The sequence below is a fragment of the Mus musculus genome, chromosome 11 (assembly GCF_000001635.26).
Source record: "Mus musculus strain C57BL/6J chromosome 11, GRCm38.p6 C57BL/6J".
Taxonomy (NCBI): domain Eukaryota; kingdom Metazoa; phylum Chordata; class Mammalia; order Rodentia; family Muridae; genus Mus; species Mus musculus.
The window spans coordinates 100,156,968-100,182,466 of record NC_000077.6 but is presented as its reverse complement, the minus strand read 5'-3'; the positions used below and the strand labels follow the sequence as shown (position 1 = coordinate 100,182,466).

Here is a 25,499-nt window from a genome sequence, read left to right as displayed (position 1 = left end):
GAGAGAGAGAGAGAGAGAGAGAGAGAGAGAAAGAGAGATATCTGGGGAATAGATGTGGGAGATTCTCTCTGGGAACTCTGGAGGAAGACAGGTGTATAAAAGCTGAGGTGACAGGCCACACGGCATGCTAAGATGGTAATAACAGGGTAATTCACATGGCATGCTAAGATGAGAATAATGGGGTAATTCAGTTATGGGCCAGTCAGTTCCATGGCCAAAGCATATGACCAAGATGCTTGTAACTATATTTAAGTCTCAGAGTCGTTATTCCTGGAGGAGCGGCATGTGAGGAAAAGCACACAGCTTACAGAAAACTCCATACTACATCTGCTGGCACACCGCCATACTCCCCACCATGATGATAATGGACTAAACCTCTGAAACTGTAAGCCAGTCCCAGTTAACTGCTTTCTTTTGTAAGAGCTGCCACAGTCCTGGTGTCTCTTCACGGGACTAGAACACGGAGACAGGAACCAAGCACTCACTTTTACCATCCCGTTCTCTGCTTCCTGGTTGTGGATGTCACATGACCAGCAGTTTCCTGCTCCCACTGTTTTGACTTCCTCTTGCACGGTGAGTGGAAATGAACCTTCTCGCCCTTCTGTTTCTCTTGCCAGAGCATTTAATCAAAACGAGAGGAAAAGAAATGAAGACAGCCCATTTCTTTCCTACCCAGCCCCCATACTGCATAGGAAATTCACAGAGGCAGATACAGATACTTCCTTTGTCCCGTGGAAGGAGAGCTTGTGCAATTTGACACAGGCTGGGTCACATCACTGGGAGAGGGGCTAGTGAAGGGAACAGGACACTGTTGGATAGGCACAAAAGCTCAGAAAGATCCAATATCTTGGGGTCTATGGAGGTGGGAGGAGAGTGGTGTCTTTTGTACGTGTGACACCTGGCAAGACTGAGCAGGGTGTTTGGGGTCCTTACCCAGTGTTCCACCTCAGCTTTCTAAAGATACCCTGTAACCATTCCTATATATTTCTTTTCCTTCTATTATCTCACAGGGGCTCATGTAGCTCAGGCTGGCCTCCAACTTGCTCTGAGCAGAGGGTGACCTTGAACTTCGAATTCTTCTGCTCTCACCTCCAAAATGCTGGGATAACAGGTGCGTGCTTCCACACCCAGGTGCCTGTGCTGCAGTTTTTCATGGCCAGAGTCTGGATCAATGGCTCTCAACTTGTGTGCCGTGACCCCTTTGGGGGTTGAACACCCTTTTACAGGGGTCATCTATCAGATATCCTGCATGCCAGAGGTTTAACATTATGGTTCATAATAGTAGCAAAACGACAGTTATAAAGTAGCAACAAAAATAATTTTAGGGTTGCATGTCACCACAACATGAGGAACTGTATTAAAGGGTCCCAGCATTAGGAAGGCTGAGAACCATTGGTCTGGATGGTGTCTTCTAGATTGTCACTGTTGGGACTGACAGAGCAGGTTTCTGTATGAAGATTTCAGTCAACCTCCCAGGCTCCCTAAGTACTCAGAGCCCTTCCTCGTCATGATCTCAGGGGTTCTCTGGAAACAGCTTCATGCTGGGCAGGATGGACCTCAGTGCCTGTCATCCAGCCGAGCAGTTGTTTCGACCTTCTCCCTCTCTCAAGCTAGAAGCTGGTCGTCTGTCCTCCGTACTGGTCTCTGTCCTGACTCATTGAGCTTGGTCAAAAGGCCATCCGCCAAGCCAGCCTTCACATTCTGCAGGCATTCTGAGGGCATCTCGAAGCTTCCCTGTTGTGCAAGCCTTGGAGTTTGAAATTGGCCTCCTCCCCCTGGCGTGTGGGATCTGGCTCGCCTGTAATTTTTGCAGACAATTCAGGGTGGATCTTGAGAATAATTTGGAACTTGGGGTACTGTGAGTCAATTAATTTCCCCAAGACATAGGAAATGTTCCAGACAGTGCTCTCAATTTGTGAGTCTCATCTCTCCCAAGTCATGGCTTAACTGCTCCACCCCCACTCTCCTCCCTCATCCCCCCTGCACTGGGATGGATTCAGGGTCTCAAAAACGCCAGGGGAGCCCTTGGCCGCTGAACTGTGTTCTTCTCTTTTTACGTTTTAAAATTTGACGCAAAATTTTGCTAACTTGCTCAGGCTGGCCTTGAATTTGCAGTCCTCCTGACTCAGCTCCCTGAGCAGCTGGGATTACAGGCATGTGCCTACCAGGCTTGGCTTGGCTTAAATTATCTGTAAGAGACTATTGTGGTTCATATGTGAAATGATGTTGTGACTTAGGAAATCCAAACTTGAGCGTATCAGCTATTTTGGCTTTGTAACTACAAGAAATAAACAAAAACTAAATTAATTAACTAACTAATTAATTAATTAATTTATGTGTGTGACATGTGTGTGTGTGTGTGTGTGTGTGTGTGTGTGTAGCCACAGTGGGTGCATGAATGAGGTCAGAGGATAGCTTGTGGGAGTTGGTACTCCCTTCCTACCATTTGAGTCCCAGGGATTGAACTCAAGTCATCGGAGATTGGCTGCAGGTGTCCTTACCCACCGAACCATCTCACTGGCCCAAAGAATAAGAAAAAAAAATCTCCATACTGATTGTGGAAAGAATGTATTCCCCTGCCCATAAAGTCAGTCTCTCCGATCTCCAAGTCCACTGCTTCTTCTCTAGGATCTACAGGAGTGGTCAGCAGGAACCAGCCAACACCTACTTTATTAGCATTCAGGAGCTTGTAGAATCCTATGCTCTAGTCACAGTTGCATTTTTACTGACTTCAGAGATATCGAGACCATTTGATCCTTACGGTATTCATTCAATTTTTTTTTTTGGACAGGGTCTCCTGTAGCTGAGGCTGACCTCAGTCTCCCTAGGTGGGCAAGCTTGGCCTTGAACTTCTGATCACCCTGCTGCTACCTCCTAAGTGCTTGAGGCTGTGTGTGTGTACTACGTGATAGTTTATATAGTGCCGAGAGGATCAAACCAGGGCAAACACTATCAACTGAACTCTACACCCAGCCCCCATTCAGCTGCTCTTAGTTAAATACTTGCTAAGCTCTTTCTATTCCAGCTTCCCTTCTCAGTGGTGGGAGGACATCACCAACTGAGCGGAAGAGCCAAATATTCTGCTACTGTTAGAATTATATCAGAGGTAAGGGAGGGCAAACTGTGCATGTGGCAAATGAAGATAATACAGATGCTTTGTGAAATAGTTTATAGTTGGTATAAAGTATTTTCATATGGATGCATTTGTCACTTCCTATTTGGCTAAGTCATTCAGTGTGAAAACGGACAGATATTTACTAGGCGGCTTTGTTTTAATCAGTGCTATCTTCATTTAATATTCAGAAATGCAAAAGTGTGATTTTTCTTTTTAGCACCAACTCCATAGTTGTATTTAGTTTTTAAACCATTTTTGTGCCCTAGAAAGACTAAATCAGTACAGTAACAAGGTGATTCTCTGCCACCCCCTTTCTCTATATGAATATGTGTATAGGAATGTATATATTTAAAGGTGATAGGTGCATAAAGAAAGGGCCGTGGGAAGATGACAGGTGCACTGTGGCACTAGGATGGAGGACTGCCATGGTAAGGCAAGTGGCCAAAGTGGACTATAAGACTGAGTCCAGAGGCAAGTATGTAGCCATTACTCCAGGCACACATAGCAGGTGTAGAAAACCGTACATCGAGAACTTATTTGGTGTGCAAGGGAGACTGATAAAGCCCCTGTTGCCAGAACATTGTGTGATAGAAACTCAGTAGACATTGATGAGGTTGGAGTTGGGGGGATCACTCGTAGCCTGGGAGGGCTGTCTCAGGAACCCGATCTTTGCTCTCAGGGAACCTTGGAACATACAAAGGCAGAGAGCTCTAAGATATGAGGTGAAGAGACTCCCTAGGAGTGTGCTGCTTGGATAGGGACCTTCAAGAGAGCCGCCCAGTCAGGAGCAGCCACATCAGTGTCTATGTGATCAGGAAACAAATGCTCACCAAGGGGGAAACGAAGGGATGCTGAGGTTGTCATGGTAGCAGGTGCTGATGAACACGATGAACATGACTGCTCTGAGCAGAGGAGTGATGTGCCATTCGAGAAGAGGCTGGAACAGAGATGAACAGAAGAACAGTATTCCAGAGAAGGGGGGAGGGGAGACAGAGAGAGAGAGAGAGAGAGAGAGAGAGAGACAGACAGACAGACAGACAGACAGACAGATAGATAGATAGATAGATAGATAGATAGATAGATAGATAGATAGAGACAGAGAGAGAGAGACAGAGAGAGTCCTTGGTGCCTTGGTGCTTAGAGCAGAGATGGCTGGGGATGGTTAGGCTATGAACATGATCTAAAGGCAGAACTCATTGTCAGGATTTCTTGAAGAACTGCATGGTACCAAAAAACCAACAACACAACACAACAAAACAGAACAAAACACTGACCGAGGATACCTGGGAATCTTAGAGTAGCTGCTGTCTGCTGGTAGGAAAGATTAGGGTGGAGGACGCTGGTGTGGAAAATGGGGAGCCTGCTTGAGATGTGAGAAACATAGTCACCTAGACACCTGAGCCCAGGCCCTGAAGACTCTTTCATCATCAGCCATTCCCATCCCAGATTTCTGTACCCATTGGGTTTTTTTCTTGCAAGGGCAGGAACCACACCCTGAAGCGAGGTCACTAAGTGACATTAGGCGAGTCCTAGAACCGCCAGGAAGGGTTTTCAGAGAACAGGGCTGAAGGCTGCAGTCCTGAGGACGTCTATGTTTGACACTAGCTGCAGGCATGGATTCGATAGCATGTCCCACTGCATGCCACCGCGGACGGAACCTCTGGCACTGCTGCTGTGGAAGCCGGGTGTCTGGCAGTCACTCCTGCCAGAACAGATTAGGCTGGGTACCTCCCTCTTCAGGCCATTAGTATTTGGCTTGCAGGCTTATGCAATGTGTTGGGTTTGGAGAGTCTAGCCTTGAGCCTGTGCTCTGAATAGAAGGCTAATTGATGGCTTCCATCTTGGGGAGATGCAGACTTTAGATTAAGGTTCCTTTTTGGACAAGCTGCGTGACCAAGATTAAGAACAGCTATCTATAAGAGGAAGGGGCTGGGACTGACATTTATTGAGTACCTACTGCATGCTCAATTGGCAGGGAGGGCACTGTGGTAAGTACCACACACAGGTTCTCTCATGATTCCTCCCAGAAACCTCACAATGCTGTTCATATTTTATTTTAAAAATTATTCATCTATTGTGTGTGCATGTGTGTATGCATACATAACCTGTGCCCTTGCACAGATGATGCTTTCCTGAGTCCCCTGTTTCTCCCAAAAGATCCTGGGCCTGCCAGTGCCAGAGGGGGGTAAATGATTGATTAAATAGTGGAGAAATGAAGGTAACAGCCAGATTGCTGAAAACCTTCTGGATGCCCTCCTCCTGTCATTCTGACACCCGTAAATCTTCCGGGCTTTGATCTCTGAGTCTCCTCCCTTTGGACTCTCCTACTTGTTAAGGCTTCGGCTGGCTCAGCGAGCTCTCATAGCCTCCGGTTCTGATGCTCTCTCCGAATCTCATGCCTGAACACGAACGCTGGCACATGCCTGAGATCTGAGCACCCAGGAGCTGGAGACTGAAGGATCAGAAGTCTGAGGATGCCTTTTGCTTCATAATGAGCTTGAGGTCAGCCAGGGATATCTGAGACCCTGTCTCCCAACAAAACAAAAGGATGACGGTGACAATGACCACAACAGTAAATTATGGGATGTCTCTCCTATCAGGGATTGGAAGAGCAACTGTGACCTGAACAGGTGAGGTCTCCACTCTTGCCCAGTGCAGTGCTGGGAGCAACAGTGTGATCAGTTGGGTGCTGAGTCTCACAGCAGATGCCCTCGGAGGTGGAGGGGATGGGTTGTGAGACGGCACAGGCTCTCCTGACTCAGCCACAGTGGGCAGGAAGGCTTCAGCTCCACGTCTGGTGGGCATTGCTGTCATTTACTGATTTGGTTCAGAAGAGGCAGAATGTGACCTACCCAAGTCACCCACAGTTAGGTTGCTGTGGGTTCAAATTCAGTCTTCTGGATTCTTTGGTCTTTTAACAACTTTTAAGACTTCCTAAGATGGGATCTATGGTTCTTGTGTCCCCGAGGAAGCCTTTAAACTTGTTAAATTAATGAGATGTGAACAATAAGCAAGAAACAGGGGTACTGGATAAGACAGGCCTCAAAGAATACCATCCATCCATCCATTCATCTATCCATTCATCTATCCATCCATCCATCCATCCATCCATCCATCCATCCATCCCATGATGGTTTCTATCTTCTGGAATCTCTGCCACCAGCACTTCAGCCTTAGCCATATTCCATCCTCATCTTGGCTTAGGCTAAACTTGGTCAACTATGAACCCTCCATTGGTTCTCAGCATGATTGGGAAATATTGGGGTGTGCAAAGAACTTTTGTCAAGTCAGAGGAGACCCAGAGAAATGAAACAGAACTTACCAATCCCCAAAAGTCCAGTCTGAGGTTGAAGGTGAGGTGGGAGGCAGTTGGCAGCTGGTTGGAAGCTGTGGTCCAGACCCTGGCCACCTTGATGAAGTCATTGATCCCTACACTGAGCATGCACGTGTTTCAGATCTGCTCTATGCCATGCCGGGGCCAGTTGCTGGTACTTACAATGCCTGTGGTAGACGACAGAGGTTCTGTCCCCATAGAGATCTAAACTTTAGGACCTAAAGAACACCAACACTAATGATAACAGAACCATTTAGAGAATACCGAATTCCTTTACAAGAAGTGCAAGGACTCGGAGTACCCAGGGAGAATGCCTGACTCAGTCTTAGAAGTTAGGCAACATTTGGGGGAGGCAGTGACTGGCCAAGGCCTGAATGATGGATAGCTTGGCTTTACCCAGGTGATAGCCAGTGGAGGTGCTGTGTGCTGGGTGGGAATGGACAGAGGGAACAGGCCTGGAGGACTGGAGGTCAGGAACCCACGTCTTAGAGCTATAAACCAGAGAGTAGGGCGGGGCTTGTGAGAGATGGTAAGGGATGGGCTAGAGAGGGTGGGAGGGCAAATCAGGAAGGGCATTCTGGAGAGCCTGCACTATATCCTGAAGGTGGAGAGCCTGCACTACATCCTGAAGGTGACAGACAAGCCTATACCATCTCTCCTGTGGTGGAGGGCAAGACTCAGTTGGCTAAGAATTGCTCACTGTCTGTGCAACTACCAGCCATCTTTCCTGTGGACCACTGAAGTGGAGGATGGCTCTGGCAAGCCAACAAGTGGTCTCCATTCTGACTGACATAGGGGACTCACACCAGGGCTGGGGAGCATTGCCTAGCACATTTTTGGGACTGTTTCTTCCCCTGAGGAACTCTAGGGCTGGTGGTGTCTGGTGCCTCAATAGCTCCTCGTTTCTGCCTATCCCACTACATCTCTGAACCCCCCTCCCCCCAAGCACTGTGCACCAGCTGGGTTCCTTTCTCCACCAAGGAGCGTGCTATGGGGATGACAACTGTGGTCACTGTTACTTTGGTCAGTGGTCTTTACTTTCACCCCAGCCACATCACCAGGGCAGCGGCACCTCCTCTGTCTAGGACTGATACTTTATCGGTGTCATGAACTTTGTCCTCCACAGCCACCAATTTCCCAGCCAGCAAAGGAGCTGCTTTGGTTGCACTCCCAGGCCCACTGTTATTTTGTTCTTTCTAAAACAACCACAGGACACCCACCGAGTACAGAAGTAGGTACCTTGCCTGAACAGGAACGATCTGGAAATGCTCTTCTTGGGAAGCAGGCAGCCCCAATGAGAATGTGGAATTCATCCCAGCTATCTCTCAGTTCTGGGTTTCAGTTTCTTTGCGAGCGACTCTAATTGTTTATGGCACAGAATGGAGCGGAAAAAGAAGAATCAGGAGCACTGGGATGGGTGGTCCTCACTGACTTTCTGAGCCACGGAAAAGTCATGGTGCTACCCCCATTCTTTTTGTTTTGTTTTGCTCTTTAAAAGCATGATAGTGATTTTACTTCATTCTACTTTGGATGAATGGATTATGCTCCTTGCAATCACCAGTAACAGTTCTGAAATACCACTGGTCTAGGATGACACATTGACACGAGAAAACCCTGACTTTTATTGGAATCAATTCTTTATGTGAGTACACTATTGTGAGCTACCATGTGGTTGCTGGGAATTGAACTCAGGACCTCTGGAAGAGCAGTCGGAGCTCTTATTCACTGAGCCATCTCTCCAGGGGGCTACCTCACTCTTATTATTAAGACAGGGCCTCTCACCGGCCTGGACTCACCAAGGTTGTATGCCACAACATCTGGTCAGTGTCTCCTCTTCCTCCTCCTCCTCTTTGTCCTCCTCCTCCTCTTCCTTCTTCTCTTCTTCTTTCTTCTGCTCCTTCTTTCAATGTGGGTTCTGAGGGCTGAGTTCAGTACAGCTGAATTATCTCCCTGGTCTTGACATATAGTACCCTGGGGTTCTGTCCTCCATCTCTGCTGACACAAGCCCTTGCCACCCTCAGGGCTCTTCTCTCTTTTATCAGACACAAATATGAACAGAACCAAGTTTTTTCCTGCCACCCCCTTCCACTTGGCATGACTTAACACATACTGAAAATTTCCAAAGGTGCTTCCATCAGGTCTAATAAAAAGCTTGGGTAAATGGCAAGGAAACAAAGAAAAATGTAAACTCACAGCAAATAGTTAGGCCTAACATCAAACAGTGAGAGGTGGAGGGAAGCTTACTGAGGAGTCCCTTTCATAACAGTCTGAGCTTCTTCATGCAGTCGCTGGGCCGGTGGATTTTTGGTGTATAATCTCTTTGGGTGTTGATAAACACTAACTATAGGGGATGGAGAAAGGACTAAGAGCACTTGTGTCTCTTGCAGAGGATCCAGGTTCAGTCCGTACCACTCACTTGGTCTTATTTCACAATCATTGGAAATTCCAGTTCCAGGGGATCTGCGGCCCTTGTTTGGACTCCCTGAGTCCTGCATGCAGGTGGTGTACATAAACCATACACACACACACACACACACACACACACACACACACACACACACACACACAAATAAAGAATGTAAAAAAGAAACTATCTCTGAATAAAATGAAATCTTTAAGAATTAGAAATCCAGGGAATAAGATTATTTATTGATTTAATTTGAATTATCTGAATTTATTGAGGCATTTATATTTATTTAAACTTCTCCCCAACCCCCTTCTCTTTTGAGGCAAGGTATCACTATGAAGTCTTTCATGGCTGGCCTAGAACTTGCTATGTAGACCAGGTTGGCCTTGAACTCACAGAGATCTGCCTGCCTCTGCCTCCTGAGTGCTGGCACTAGAGGTGTGCACCATACCATTGGCTCTCTGAGGCATCAATCACCATGCCCTTGGGCTTTGTGGCTGGCTGTCAGTTTCCTCTTCCTCTTTTGACCTCCTCAAAAACTTCAATATTTAAATGTGTATACAGTCGTGTGTTTTGCTATGCTTCTTAGAAAAACTGGAAAATATAAATATTTAAGGGATATTTGGATTATAAGTATAAAAGAATTTTTCACCTGAAAAGTAAAATAACCAGAGGCCAGGGAGACAGCTCAGTCAGTAAGGGGTCAGGCTAGCAAATCGGTGAGCTCCAAGTTCAAGGAGAACCCCCGACTCAAAGCTAATGTGGGCAACAGGGAGGAGGGCTCTTTATGTTGGCTTTTGGCCTCTACGTGTTCATACACTTGCACACATATGCATTACATACACAAGTGAGCACACTTGCAGACATACCTCTCACACACACTACATACAAGTGAGAACACTTGCATCTCATACACCATACACAAGTGAGCATACTTGCACGCACATGCATCGCACACATGCATACACACACAGCTTACAAAATTCTTGCTTGAATATCAAGTAGGAAATCTGGAAGCAAACAAGTCATGCTTCTCTTGTTTACAGGACTCTCAAAGGGTTCTGTTTCTTTAAAGTGCATTTGAGTTTCCAGGAAGAGGAAACAGCACCCAGAGGTTCCCAGACTATGTGAGCACAGGATGCAGTACTGTGTAGGTCTGGGAAATGATGACCTCTGAAGGATGGTCCTGGGGTAACCAGGGTGTCTCCACTCACCTTGCTCAGCTGGGAGGGGAATTCCTAGGCTGCTCAGGGTCCCTAATGAAGAAGGTCACAAGATCACTCACAGTTCCTGAGACGCTCTTCCCCAGAGCAGTGTGCAGCAAGGGAAAGCAGTTGTGTCTTGACTTGTCGTAGAAGCTCATGAGGAATGATGGGGAGGAAGTTCCTCTCTGTCCCCTGCCTCTCAGCATCTTTCCTCTCAGTAAATGACCAGGCAAGAATTGTGCCACTGTCCCAAGTGCCCAGGCCAAGTCATCACACTTCCTCTACAAAATGGGGGAACGAGGAGGAGGCAGGGTGGACGTGATGTAGGACTTGGGACTCACATGAGGACACAGGAAGTTAAAACCCAGTTTCTCCTGGTGGACTGGGGATGTGAAAGTCTTTGAAGAGTTTTCTTCAATAATTTAGGGTTGGTCATTTGGAAGAAAGATTGCTTGGCCCACAACTGTTGTCCTGATTGGGTTTGAGCTTGCTGGGCCAGTCCAGCAGTAGGGAGCCACCGGCAGGAGAAAAAGCCCACAGTTCTTTGTTTTAAGCTTCCAAGCTGTTGTCTCAGGACAGTGTTAGGCTTGAAGGAAAACCCTAAGAACCTTCAAAGGGCCAGGCCTATGGACTTGGTCCAAAACCGAGTCTAGGCTAAACTCAAGGTGGACTGAGGAAGGATTTCTGGCAGTTAGATAAAATCCACCATTCATCAGTAGCTTGTGAGACAGGCTCCTGTCTGCCATTGACATGACATACACCCGTGGTTGCAATCAAAGCCTGTGTTGGCCTCCAGGCTCCGTAAGTCCCTACGTCATGCTTTTCAACGTCCAGGCTAGCCTGGCCCTTCTCACCTTCTCCACTCCTCTACCACCATGCCAGCTCCCAGGCTGATGAAGATCCCAGGCCTTGCCTCCTCCCAGATACCCTGTCTATCTATCTATCTATCTATCTATCTATCTATCTATCTATCTATCTATCTATCTATCTATCTATCGCTTCTCTTCTGACCCTGTTATTCTTACTTCTCTCAAAGATATCCAGTCTGCTTCCTTTTTTTTCTCTGCTTTAGATTCTTCAGATGCCTCTGGCTGTTCTCTCTCTCTCTCTCTCTCTCTCTCTCTCTCTCTCTCTCTCTCTCTCTGTCTCTCCCTCTCTCTGTCTCTCTCTCTGTCTCTCTCTCTCTCTCTGTCTCTCTCTCATAAAACCTTCCTCCATATCACAGAGAAACCATTTCAGCTGTTTCTTTACTGTGGCCTCGTTTATAGACAGGCAAGAAAGATGCCAGCCATCTTGGAAGTACACTACTTTTACTTCCTAGTCATGGCTCCTCTCCCTGTCTGTCTGCCTATTAGAAATTCGTTCTAACTACTAGACCCTCAGCATAGGGCAGGGCCTAGGTCAGAGGTTGAGAGTAGTTTAACTCCACTGTGGGTGTCCTTTACAGTGCCTCAGCTGGCCAAGCACCTCTGAGTTTAAGGGGGCTCCTTCCAGAGCTGTGAAGTCCTAACCTTGATCTTGAACTTTCAAGTGACAGTAGTTCAGATAGGCAGGACCTGATTGGACTAATTTCTGTTGAGACAGGGGTTCTCTATGTAGCCCTGGCTGACCTGGAACTCACTCTACAAACCAGGCTGTCTTTGAACTCAGAAATCCTCCTGCCTCTGCCTCCTAAGTGCTGGGATTAAAGGAGTGTGCTGGCTGAAACTCACCAATCTTAAAACCAACATTGAAAAGCCCTAAATTCCCCCAAACTGTCTCCTTCCCTGAGACACTTATCTCTCTCAACAACACCTCAGTGTCACCCAATCCTGCCACTCCCCTCCCCCAAGTCTAGAGGAAAGTCGTCCTCTCTCTTATATCTAAATGCAAATGAAACAAAATCTTCCTCACCAGCCCCTGGGCTCTCATGACTTCATCCTTTTCTGTCCTAGGCTGCACTTAAGCTACTCTGGAATTCCCAGAGGAAAAGTTTGGCAAATTCAGGAGGACGATGGGAACAAAGAACAGAACCCATCAAATGCATGGGATGGAATCAAGCTGATAGAGCTAAGGGGAAAGGAAGAAGAGGATGGCGACAGCTCCCAGGGGTCTACGCTGTAATCCACATTGTGCCCTTCTAGGTGACTCATGCATTCAACAAATCCTTAGAGGACACACAGTTCCTGTTCCCAGGGGCATCCCGTGCCACCTGCAGGTGACACAGAAACCACTTCCAGTGAGCCATAGGCTGTGACGGGAACGATATGCAGGCTGCAGAGTGTGGAGCGTGGTCACTGATCTAGACTTGGGGCAAGGCTAGGGGAGAGGGTCAAGGATGGCAAGTAAGACAGGGAGGGTAGGTGAAAGAGCTGGTGGAAGTGGACGTGGCTCAGAGATAAGAAGGTGAACGGTTATTAAGAGCCACATTGGAGTTATGGCCTTGAGGGGCTCCCTGCCTTCCTCCTGTGGGTGCTAAGGTCAGATTCAGGTCTGAGTCCTGAGTCCTTGCTGCCCATGGGGACCCTAAACCAGAATTAACCCCTGTTCCAGAATGGCCTCCTCCCCGATCCCATGAGGTGCTCCAAAGAGAATTTCAGCAACTTGTTCCTAGTCTATCCAAGATGGCTACAGTTTTGTTACCTATGGGTCTCCCTGAACTCTACTCCCAGTAGAAGTGAGACATGAGATGACTGAGGTATTCTGGGAAGTTTTTCAATATACTGTGACTGGAGCAGGACATTTACTCCTAAGCAGGAGGTTCGCTGATCTGGAGGCAACCTGGGGCAGGCCAGAAGCTGGTATGAATAGTGCCTTCAATAACTGCCTCACAACTATGGCTGCAGCGCCCCCTTGTGGACATATTACACACTGGTGAAATGTCAAATTAGTTTTACAGCTGGAAGGTAAGTGCTCTTTCTCGGAAGACAGTACCTCCTCCATAGTCCCGTTGGCCAGAAAAAAGGAGACATAAGCCCAGGGTTGCACAGGTGAAACTTTGGACTTTTGGTCCTCCTGGGTTCTAACTCTTGTAATACTATCCATTTAATCCTCTTTGCTACTGTAGGAAGGCCAGGGAGCAGTCTGGAGTATAGGTTCTGCAGTGTCCAAGATTTTTCTGGTTTGAATAAGGCTAGGTCAGCCGGACAGAAAAGGAGTTGGGGGTGGACGAAACCTGCCCGGCTTCAGAGTGTCAAGCGTCCTTTGGCCTCCAGGGGGTGCTGTTGAGCTGAGCTGGTCCTACTCTGGCTGGGAAGAAAAGGACGCTTTGCAGCCTGAGGACAAAGGGCGTGTGTTTTATCAGCTGGCTGCCCTTGTGCAAGGCCCTCATTCTCTCTTCAAATGCATCTTGGACTGCACAAGAACAAAGATCCAGTCCTGCTTCCCTTACCTAGTTTTGGAGGTCTAGAAGGAAGTGCAGTTTGGCCTAGGGGCTTGCAGGGTGGGCCTATGAGGTAAGCCCGTGGAGAAGCCAGCAGTGTCTGAGGCTGCTGGACATGACTACCACACACATATCCCAAGACCAGGCCACCCGTAGATGATGCAACCTATGCTGCAGGGCTTTGGACTCTAAATGCTGTCTTTCCTCTTATGGTTCTCCTGAGTTTGCTTAGAGAGTACGTGAAGGTGGTGGAAGGAAGGGACACGAACAAACACATGAGCCTCTGTTTCCTTATCTGTGAAATGGGTGGTAACCATTTCTCCTGGAAGGTTGCTGTAATGCACATATGTATATAACATATGTATGTAATTTACATAGTGACTGTAAAGAAACAGGGAGTAGGAGTCAGGGTAGCTAGTTTTTTACATGTGAGCTCATGGCTGGAGATTGGGCTGAGACAGACAGACCCCACTGTTAACTCCCTGAGGCAGGTGGAGAGGTTGCCCGTGGCAGTGGTGTCCTGGACCGGAGTGCTGAGAGTGGAGCCGGGCCTTCCTAAAGCACTCGGATGGGCAGGAATTAGTGTTGTGTGGAGATGGAGTTAAGAGGGGCTGAGGCCTGGCAGGGTGAGGGAAAGGGCAATTAGGAGGGGTGTGGAATGAGTCACTCACCCCAACCCCCTGCTCAGCTTGGTGGGATGCGGAAGGAGTGAAGAGGCCCTGCTGCCTGGCAGTACCGGGTGCAGACAAGCCAGGTAGGGAGGCAACCCTGGGAAAGGACATGGCGCCCTGCCAGCCACACCCACTGGCCAAGGCCTTGCCCTACCCTGTTTAACCCATAGGGCGGGGGCTGGACGAAGGAGAAATGCGGCCCGGAAATCTCAACATGTGGTGCGGGGGACCTGAGATGAGGGCTGGCTGCTTTACTCTGAACCTTGCTTCTCAAGGCTTCCTTCTTTTGTTTGGTACAGGCTGGATATGGAAGAGGATACTTAAAGTTGCCTCCCCTCACTTCCCCCATCTAAGATACAGGCTGCCTGTATATCAGGTTTCATGGAGATTTTCAGACACTTGGTCCCATTGGGGCTAGATGGATGCTTAGGGGTAGCTGAGAGGGCTGTGGGCAAAGCACACCCTGTCCAGAGATGTAGAGAGTGGTAGAGTCAGCAGAGAGCAGCACCCAAGGGGAGCTCGGATAGGGGTTTAGAGGAGTGAGTTTGGGGCCTGGGCAGGGGATTGTGTGGGAGAAGAGGCTGCCGGTAACAGGTTACCACAAACCAAGACAAATTCACCATCGCCTTGATTTTGAGGTGGATTTCTCTAGTATCCTGAATTGCCATCAAATTCAGGATTCTCCCCCGCCCCCCGCCTCAGATCAGCCTTCCGAGTGCTGGGATTGCAGGTATGCTATCATACCTATTTCAAACTTGTTGCCTCACAGTCTGAAATGAATTGTATGACTAAAATGAGAGCGTAGGTATGAAATGCCTTCCTCTGGAGGCTGTGGCATGGAGGTTAATCTTAACTGTCAACTTGACTGGATTTAGAACCAGGAAGCAAGGCTTCTGGTGTGTCTGGAAGCTTGTTTCCAGAGAGGTGAGAAGTGACAAGACCCATTCTTAACATAGGAGTCTGGTAGGGTAGGGTCCAGGACACAAAAAGACATCTAGTACCAGGCCCCCAGACCTTAGCATAATTAACTCCATGATGAAAGTACCACTCAGGCCATAAAACTTAGCACAGAGACAACATCACCAGCCAAAATGAAGACAAAGACCTAATTCATTAATGTCTATAGTTCTGGGAAAGTCTCTAGATGTACTAACCTTGCCTTTTGGCGTTTGTAGTTCTGCTTGCTTAGCTGTTCTTGTTAACAGGAGTATGCCAGTCTAGAATATAGTTATTGTGCTTAAAAGCTCACCCTGAGAAAGGCTCAGGGTTACGCTGGCATCGTGAGACCCTGTGTTGTCACCAGCCCGCTGATAAAGGCTTTCTATTAGTTTAAACCCTTGCCTGAGTAGCCTTGTCCAGAGGATACCCCACAATTGAGCTGAGCAACAGCCCACGACTCTCTGCTGCCCTATTGTGGATGTGATGTGACCACCTACCTGATTGTCCCGTCACCATGACTTCCCTGCTATAGTGGACTGTCCCCTCAGACCTTGTGACAAAAAAAAATGCTCCCTTCCCTACAGGGCTTTGGTTGTGTATTTTGTCATAGCAACCAAACAAATAATGAACACAGCACTTCCTTGTTTGTCCAGTTTCTAGGCCTGCTTGGAGTCTTCCCTTGGCCGGGGGGCCTTTCCTCACAGTGCATCATCTCACCTCTGTTTCCACGACGGAGTCTCTTCTTTCTGACTTCGATGGTCCCGTCTTCCTCTCACAAGACCTTGTCACTACATTGCACCCTACCGGATAATTTGCCTCCTATCTCAGGACATTTAACTTAACCTTCTTCTTCCAAGTCCCCTTGGGCTGAACCTACGGGTCCATCTCATGCAGGGTGATGAAGGTTTAACGGAAGGTGGCTGATTCACAGGGCATGTGCGCCTTTGGAGGGCTACTTTTAGCTGGCATTGGAGGTAGGCAAAGGTAACACGTGCGATGCCCACTGCTGGCGGTGGGGCCAGCTGAGCAAAGATGGGGTCTGAAGAACGTAAGTGGCCTGTGCCAGCTTCCGTGGCTGATTGCAGACAGGTGTGGCATTGGGGAACAGGGTTTGAAAGCCTACTTGACATGACCAGTGCCTTGACCCAGGCTAGTGTATCCTGAGGGTTAGGGTAAGCATACGGGGTCTGAGGTCAGAGAAGTTTGTTTTATTTTGTTTTTGAGACAGGGTCTTACTCTGTAGCCAGACTGGCGTGGAACACAGGGGTGATGCTCCTGCCTCAACCTTCCAAATGCTGGGATTACAGGCATGGAGCACATGCTTGGCTTGGGAGAGGATTATGTCTGTGGTAACAGAGGTGGGGGTGGTGTGTTTTGAAGGAGGAAGGGGGACACAAGCTATGGACAATGCAAGGGGCTCTGAAGCTGGGAAGACGATCCTGTAGGGTCCTCCTTCCCCACAGCCTCCTGAAGGGCACTTCCTGAAGACACCATGATTTTAGCCATAAACTGACTGGGGATTGGTGTGCTGGGTGTTGAGAGTGTCACTGTTCAATGCAAACCACCCCTCTGATTCCTGTCTCTTCTTCTCCAGGTCCAATCCTTGTCATCATCTACCCCCTAGAATGTCTTCCAGTGTCACCATTGCTGACAGGCTCAGAGGCGGCGCCACCCCTTTCTCCAGCCTTCCCCAGTCTTAAGCCTCTAATGCTCGCCCAGTTATATGTTTTGATCCTGAGTTGCATCCAAACACTCCATATTTTTTCTCCATGCCAGGCTGGCCAGCTCTGCATAGCTCAGGGACTGAACTGACAGGACTGATGGGGGAATGAGAAAGGACAGACACACAAACACATGCACAGAAAAGTCAGGATGGTGCAGACCCGTGCCCGCTGTGATGGAAGCCAGAAACTACAAAATGACCTGGAACCTCCTGGAACCTCAGGGAATTTACTATGCATAGGACAGGGGGAGGAGTTATAGGACAGGGGGAGGAGTTAGCTAGTCTCTCTGTACTCGAGTTGTGACAGGCTCTGTAAACATCTGGAAGGAGGACATGCTCTCCCCACACTGTTAAAGTTCACACATGGATGAGAGGAAGGCTCTGCCAGTCCCATGGATATGAGGAATTGGGTTCTTGGTTAAGAACACACATTCCCTCCGGATTCCATCTGCTCCTTGCACATTTGCTTAGGGCTTCTTCTCCTCCTCCCCCACCTCAGGCCCCTTTAGTAGCTTTCTGAGTGTCAAAAACACTGCCCTCATATCTACTGTGGCTCCTAGGAAGGCTGTCTTCCCTCTCTCCTTCCCACTGCACAGGGAGGAGAGAGAGAGAGAGAGAGAGAGAGAGAGAGAGAGAGAGAGAGAGAGAGGGAGGGAGGGAGGGGGGAGGGAGGGAGGGAGGGAGGGAGGGAGAGAGAGAGAGAGAGAGCAGGCTTCCACCAGGCTTTGTGGAAACATCGACCTCTGATGTTTGGTTTGCCTCTTCTTGCATGATGGACATAAAGCATTCAGTATCCAAAGCATCTATCACATCCTGAGGCTGACTGTGGGCCAGGCACCGTTCTAGCCACGGTTGTTTGCTCAGCTCCCTCAAACACTGCAAGGTCACTATTTTTAACCCCATTTTAGAGATGAGGAAACAGGCTGTGTGTGTGTGTGTGTGTGTGTGTGTGTGTGTGTGTGTGTGTGTGTGTAGTACTAGTTACACCAGGACCATTTGGAACCCAAGGCCTGTGTGCTAAACCTGGGCTGTGCTGGCTTTATCACTGTCCATAGGTTCTAGGGAGGAAATTGAAGCTCGGGGAGATTATATAATGAGTGACACTCAAACCAGGTGTGGTGCACTTCAAAGGTCAAGTTCGTCACTGCCTTTAAGTCACACAGTAACTTATTAATCTTAACTGCTACGCTGCGTGACCTTGGCTTTCTAGCTCTTCGTACAGCTCTTTCTCCATCCTCTCATATCCGACTTGTGGGGAGCTCCCTGGGGTCTGGGACTGCATTCCATTTGTCATTGCGTTCTGTCCCTGGTGCAGGGACTGGCTCAGAGTGCACGGGAGCCACTGGGGGAACACGGGTGGTACTTCCTGTTCCTGGCTTTGAGAAAAGCAAGGAGCTGCTCAGGGATTCCCTGCAGCCACACATGCAGAGTGGCTGAGGCTGGGGACTCCTTGAGCCCAGGCTTGGATCCTTGCTAAAGCCTCAAGTCTATAGGAACTTCTGAGCCTGGTGTAGGGGTGTATGCCTGACTCCAGAAGTCAGGGGGCCGAGATGAGAAGATCAAGAGCTAAAGTCTAGCCTGGGCTATAAAGGAAGGCCCTGTCAGAAAGAAAGTAACCCAATAAAATTTAATTTGATTGGAGTTGTTGTTCCAAACATATTACAAGTATGGAAGTGATCATAAATGTATAATACAATCCAGAAACTTAAAATTACAAAAGCTATACAGTAGAACAGTTGTCTTTTTGAACCTAGTCTTCCAGCTCCCCTCCCTGAAACATTCCAGGGCTGTCACTTTCTTCAGCATCCTGCTGAAGGTACCTGAGTATTTACAGACATACATGTGTATATAGATGTGCATATGGAATAGACATAAGTGGTAGCCAACGCCAAGGGCCAGCAAGATGACTCAGCAGGGAAAGGCGCTTGTTTCTAAGCTTTGACGACCTGTGTTCGATTCCCAGGACCTACGTGGTGGAAGGAGAGGACAAACTCCTGAGTGGCTCTCTGACCTCCACATGTGTGATGTGACCTTCACCCTCCAGAATAAATAAATAAAATAAAGAACATCACAAATTGTAGAGGACACTGTGTTGCTCTGCCATCTCACCTTTCATTGCACAGAATACGTTCAACAGCTTTCTTACCGGAATCATATAAGTTGTCACTGTTCATTGGTGATTGCCTAGTACACCAGCGCACAGGGTCTGCACACAGTGGGTGGTGTACACCAGTGTACAGGGTCTGCACACAGTGGGTGGTGTACACCAGTGCACAGGGTCTGCACACAGTGGGTGGTGTACACCAGGGCTCAGGGTCTGTACACAGTGGGTGGTGTACACCAGGGCTCAGGGTCTGCACACAGTGGGTGGTGTACACCAGGGCTCAGGGTCTGCACACAGTGGGTGGTGTACACCAGTGCTCAGGGTCTGCACACAGTGGGTGGTGTACACCAGTGCTCAGGGTCTGTACACAGTGGGTGGTGTACACCAGTGCTCAGGGTCTGTACACAGTGGGTGGTGTACACCAGTGCTCAGGGTCTGCACACAGTGGGTGGTGTACACCAGTGTACAGGGTCTGCACACAGTGGGTGGTGTACACCAGTGCTCAGGGTCTGCACACAGTGGGTGGTGTACACCAGTGCACAGGGTCTGCACACAGTGGGTGGTATACACCAGCGCACAGGGGTGGCACACAGTGAGTGGTATACACCAGCGCACAGGGGTGGCACACAGTGAGTGGTATACACCAGTGCACAGGGGTGGCACACAGTGGGTGGTCAGGCATTCCCAGTCTTTGGTTGATATAAACAATACTGCAGTGAATATCATTGGACACATGTCATTTTGTAGAGGTACATCTGGATGGATGGGAAATTAGCTTTAGAAATGGTGAGATGTCTCTGTGGGCCAAGGTACTTGCTGTTGAGTTCAACAACCTGACGTCCATCACTAGGCTCCACATGATGGAAGGAGAGAACCCACACCTGTAAGTTGTCCTCTGACCTCCACACATGTGCCATGGCAAACCCCACGATAACTAATATATATAATATCTAATTGTATATACTATATAATAGTAAATAAGTGTAATGCATTACATTTAAAACTGAAAAAATTTGGCTGGGCAGTGGTGGCGCACATCTTTAATCCCAGCACTTGGGAGGCAGAGGCAGGTAGATTTCTGAGTTCGAGACCAGCCTGGTCTACAGAGTGAGTTCCAGGTCAGCCAGGACTACACAGAGAAACCCTGTCTCAACACCCCTCCTACCCCCCCCAAACAAACCTGAAAGGATTTATTTTCTTTTTAAGTGTGCTTTTATGTGTGAGTGCCAGTGCCCTTGGAGGTCAGAAGAGGGTGTCAGATCCCCTGGAGATGAAGTTACATGTTTGTGATTTAATGTTCACATGCATGCAAGAGTACTCTGTGTTCTTAACTGCTGAACCATCTCTTGAGCCCACATCTAAATTTTTGATACACACTGGGACTTATTATTTGTATAATTATACTAAATATACCACAATCAAGGAATATGTGATGTCCAGGTCCCCAAATCTCTAATAAATTTTAAGCTATTCTTTCTTTATTCTTTGTTTATTTACCTCCTCCCTTTTCTTTATTCTCCTTTTTTTTTTTTTTTGAGATGCAGTTTCTCTGAGTAACTCTGGCTGTCCTGGAACTCACTATGTAGACCAGGTTGGCCTTGAACTTGGAGATCCACCTGCCTCTGCTTCCCAAGTGCTGGAATTAAAGGCATGTGCCACTACCTCCCACTTTTATTCTTAAGTTTTTGAAACCAGGTTTTATTTCAAAACCCAGATTGCCCTTGAACACTAACTCGCCTTCTCCTCTATCCAAGGTCCTGGGATGTCAATCACGCAGCAGCCTGCTCAGTACAATCCTGACCTGGGAAAATCGAGATTTCCTGGCAATCTGAATTTGCATTTGTCTTCTTGTGAGCGAAGCTGAGTATTTCCATACATTTAAGCGTGGTTTGCATAGCCTTTGGTGGGAGTTGTCTTTATATTCTTTGCACCTTTTCCTTCAAGGTTGCTGGTATCTTTCTTATCTGTAGGCATCTTACTGGGCTTAATGATTTCAGCCTTTGGACCACGATAAGGGTTGTTAGTAAATTCCCGCCTTGTTACCTTCACACGTTTATGTTGAACGAGGTTTCACATTGTTCACTTTGCATCCTTGCTTCTAATTATTCACCTCCTTGTCTTATCTTTTCCAGTGAGAGCCCTCATGTGCCTTGGACTCTCACTAGCGTTATCTGGTTTACAGCTTGTAACTTCCTCTTGAGTCTGGTGGGGATACTACCATGGGAGGCAGCTCTCCAACCATGCAGAGAGACTCATGGGAGGTGGCCCTCCACCATGCAGAGGCTCATGGGAGATGGCCCTCCACCTGTGCAGAGGCTCATGGGCGGCAGTCATCTGCTGTGCAGAGGCTCATGGGTGGCAGTCATCTGCTGTGCAGAGGCTCATGGGAGGTGGCCCTCCACCGTGCAGAGGCTCATGGGAGGTGGCCCTCCACCGTGCAGAGGCTCATGGGAGGTGGCCCTCCACCTGTGCAGAGGCTCATGGGAGGTGGCCCTCCACCTGTGCAGAGGCTCATGGGAGGTGGCCCTCCACCTTGCAGAGGCTCATGGGAGGTGGCCCTCCACCTTGCAGAGGCTCATGGGAGGTGGCCCTCCACCGTGCAGAGGCTCCGGCAGTGTTTCTTCATGTCTTTCAAAGGCGCTGTAGTAGCACTCTGCTTGTTTTGTCGAATGATTCTATTTCTCTCCGGAGTAAATAGCGCTTTGCTTGAGGCTTGTTACAGGGGATTTGATTTCCTAAAGTCTGGCTTTGTTTTGTTTTTTTTCCCTGCAATGCAAAACCCATGGCTTATGTAGCATCCTTCAGGGTCCAGCTTTGCATCGTTCCCATGGTAACTGATGGCCAAGAGGACTCGATGCAAACACGAAGCTCAAGCACCTCCAGGACTTGACAGGGTCTCATGTTATTGTCCAGGTTGGTTTGGCACTCATTGGGTAGTTCAGGCTAGTCTTGAACACGTGGTAATCCTCCTGCCTCAGCTTCTCAAGGGCTGAAATTGCAAGTGACCCACCATCCTTGGAAACCCAGAGGTTGGGGGAGGGTTGTGTCTTTTGTGAGCATCTGTAAAGTTGTAGCAAAAACAACTTGTTAGCTTGAAAAAAAAGTTAGATCTTTCCAGCTTGTGCTGATTCAGTAACTGGGTAAACTGAGGCTGTGACTGAGCTGAAGGTCACCTGCTCCAGGCTGGGTCTTCAGCTAGGTCTCTTAGTTCGCACCCCAAGCTGCTGTGCTAAGACGGCCTTCCTCTCACCCACAGTCACGTGATCTTCTGAGTGCACAATTGCTGGTCTCTCTCACGCTTCTTCATAGCTTCATAGAAGTCCAGTGGATCTCATGCTTTCTGTCTAGCGGGCTACAACCTCTAGTGAATATCTGAGTGGCTTTCAGAGTTTATTAAAAATTCAGAGTTGTTGGCCAGGGTAGTGCTGCATGCCTGTAATCCCAGCTCTTGGGAGGCTGAGGCAGTAGGAGTTTGATTTTGAGGTGGACTTGGACTATATAGTCAAAACTCTGTCTCGAGCCAAGCAACTAAACAAAAACCAAATACAATTAGATTTGTCAAATATGTAGCCTCATTTACAAAAATGTAACTTGTGGCAATGCATGTTATAAAACTATCTCTTATGTTCAGAGACTGGAAATTTTGCTGGATCCTTACAGCCAGGTTAATGATACACTTTGAGGTCACTGAAAACTTAAGGCTGCCATCCTACTGTGTACTCAGATTGTTTGTTTAAGCTGTCTTTAAGAGAACGCTGTAACAACCAACCTTACTTGCCTTCGATTTCCCAAGTAATCAACTTTTTGCAATCTAAGTTGGTGCATAGTTGTAACCTTAAGCTATGTACTCTCCCATGATCCCAATCTAGAGTAATGTACGCATAGATGTGTGTCATGGTAAGTAAACAGCAAATAGGTTGAAAGCAATCTTAGAAAATGAATACCACCATAAATGTTAGAAACAATGTGGCTCATTGTTGACACAGACCTGTTTGCAGTGATGGTGTGCTACAGTTTGTTGTCTGGGTCAGTTGGAGTCAGTGACTTTATTCCTTGTAAAACTCTGTTAAATATTTCTGTGAAGAGTCCCTCATTTCTTTTGTTAGCATTTACTCTAGGCTCTGCCCAACAGGCCTGACTCATATAAAAGGACTCTCCATGTTCTCTCTCTCTCTTTCTCTCTCCCCCTCTCTCTCCTTCTCCTCCTCCTTTCCTCCCTCCCTCCTTTTTTCTCTCTCTCCCCCCCCCCCACCTTCTTTCTCTCTTCCCACGTGTTCCTGGCTGGCCTCTTCCCTTTTTTCTCTCTCCTCTCTTTCTGTCTGTCTCTGTTCCCTTTTGTTCTCTGCCTCTACTCCCTTCCCCAGATGCCCTTACGGTGTCCCAAATAAACTTTTTATACCAGACCTGTCCTATGGGTGATACCTCGGGCAGCAGGGGTTCCTCAGCGTGAGCCCACTAAGGCACCCCCTCCCACCACATCATGCTGCTGTTTTATAAAACTTATCACTTTCCCTATGTGATGCTTTGTGTACCATTCGACAAACATAGAGCAAAGACCTTTGTTAGGAGCATACAGACACAGATAAAGGGACAGACAGCATTCCGGCAGGCTCAGATTCATACAAATGAGTGAAGATACACCAGAGAGAGGTAGAGAATTCGAATCTCAGCAGGCTCTTGGTTAAACTACTCCAAGGGAAGTGCTTTTTGTTTTCTTTGCTTAATGCAACACTGACATATTGTTGGTGATGTATTTGTTACTAATGCATTTAAACTGACACAGTAACCTGGTAGCAACCATCACAAGCCGGCATGGTATTGCTATTATTATTTTCATTAATTAAATTCTATTCTATTCTATTCTATTCTATTCTATTCTATTCTATTCTATTCTATTCTATTCTATTTATTTATTTATTTATTTATTTATTTATTTATTTACAATGTCTCACTAGATAGTCCTGGCTGTCCTGAATCTCTATATAGATCAGGGTGGCCTCGAACTCACAGAGATCTGCTTACCTTTGCCTTCTAAGTGCTCAGTTTAAAGGCATGGGGCACCATTGCTTGCAAGAATCAGCCTTTTACGCAAGCTTTTTTTCCATGGTGCTTCTGTTCAGGAGCCTAAAGTCAGAGAGCACATGAACAGAGCCTCTGTGTTAGAGCCGCTTGCCAGGGCCAGAGAGCAGGCGGTGATTGGATCAAAGACAGCTTGGTGTGAAGGGGCCTGGTGCTGGAGGCCAGCTCTCAGGGGGTCATGGTCCTTTATTCTTGAAGCAATGAGACTAGAATTATGGGACGGGCACAGGGTGGGTCCAAAGGGTACTGGAACAATCCGAATGGCCATTAGCTCTGTGTTCCTGCTTCAGGAAGCTCTGCACCTGCTTGGCTGACTCACCTAAAGCTTTGTATGTGTTACCTTTTGACTTCAAAATTGGCTGGCTTTTTCAGGGAGGGAAATCTAAGCCAGTAGAGTAAACTTCAGTATCTGTAGGGCGTCTGTAGCCTCTGCCACTTTTTTGTTGTTGTTGTTGACACAATGGTTACGTTTCAGGGTTCAGGGCCAGGGCCCCTGAGCTTAAATTCCACCCTGACCCTTAAAAAAAAAAAAACCTCAGTGTACATAAAAAAAAAATCTTTGGTTTCTTAGTCACTACATTGGAAGGAGCTGGGATGATTTCAGCAAGCTTATGTGTGTCACCCACAAATGGAGTCAGTACATAGAGGGGACAAAACATATCAAGCCTGTGTCTACAGGGTCACCTGTCACCCTTAGATCACTTACCGAAGCTTCTCTCGATTACTCAGGATGTCCTCTTTCACCCACATGCCCTTGCTGCTGGCCCAGGCCTGGCTCCCAGCTTAGGAAAAAAACCCTCCTTTCTGAGTCCCTATGGCTCCACACTGCCCCTCCTCTGACCCTGGCCCATCACCAACTTCTGTCAGGAGTCTCCAGCAATTGCCTTTTTCTGAGTTTCTGGTGATTCATGATAGGAAATTATCCCCAATGGGCAGGTAGCCTGGGTTCATAGCACCTGCCTGATGTCCAATAGGAAAGCAGCTGAGGACCCATGGGAGGCCACACCCTTGCTCTCCCCGACACAGTTTTCTCACTGTAGTGTAAACCTAAGGTTGTGCTAAGACAGTGGACTGAAGGTAAATGTTACAGAAGCCGGGTATGCAAAACGAATGAGATGCTTTGTGTGTGTGTGTGTGTGTGTGTGTGTGTGTGTATGTGTGTATGAGTGCATGCAAGAGGAGTGTATATGAATATGCATGCACATATGTGTGTATATGCTTATATAAGTATATAAGCAATATGTATATATTTGTACATTTACACATGCATGTGTTTATGTGAGTGTGTGTATCCAATTGTGTATGTGCATATGTGTGTCTGTATATGTGTAGACACACACATGGTCAAATGTCTTAGTATCTGTGTATATGTATGTATATATGTGTGTGTGCGTATGTGTGGTTGTGTGCAGGCCTGTTTGTATATGTGAATGTTTGTGTATACAGTGTGTGTGCATATTTATGTATATTAGCATATGTGCATGTGAATATGTGTGTGAATGCATGTGTGGACATGTTTGTGTGTGAATGTGTATGTTTGTGTATGCATGCATTTTGTTGA

At 47.7% G+C, this 25,499-nt stretch overlaps 1 long non-coding RNA gene across 3 annotated transcripts; it reads right to left on the bottom strand.

The window, feature by feature from the left end:
* Nucleotides 1-1,076: 1,076 nt before the first annotated feature.
* On the bottom strand, nucleotides 1,077-15,583 carry Gm39022. Of its 3 annotated transcripts, none has more exons than XR_880210.3 (5): nucleotides 15,530-15,583; nucleotides 8,246-8,371; nucleotides 7,689-7,808; nucleotides 6,438-6,616; nucleotides 1,077-1,798 (listed from the first exon to the last, which is right to left on the bottom strand). It is a non-coding gene; the product is annotated as a predicted gene, 39022 (long non-coding RNA). The 3 variants fall into 3 exon arrangements; XR_880209.3 differs by lacking the exon at nucleotides 1,077-1,798 and adding an exon at nucleotides 4,181-5,640; XR_880208.3 differs by lacking the exon at nucleotides 1,077-1,798 and having other exon boundaries at nucleotides 4,181-6,616.
* Between the last annotated feature and the right edge of the window lie 9,916 nt (nucleotides 15,584-25,499).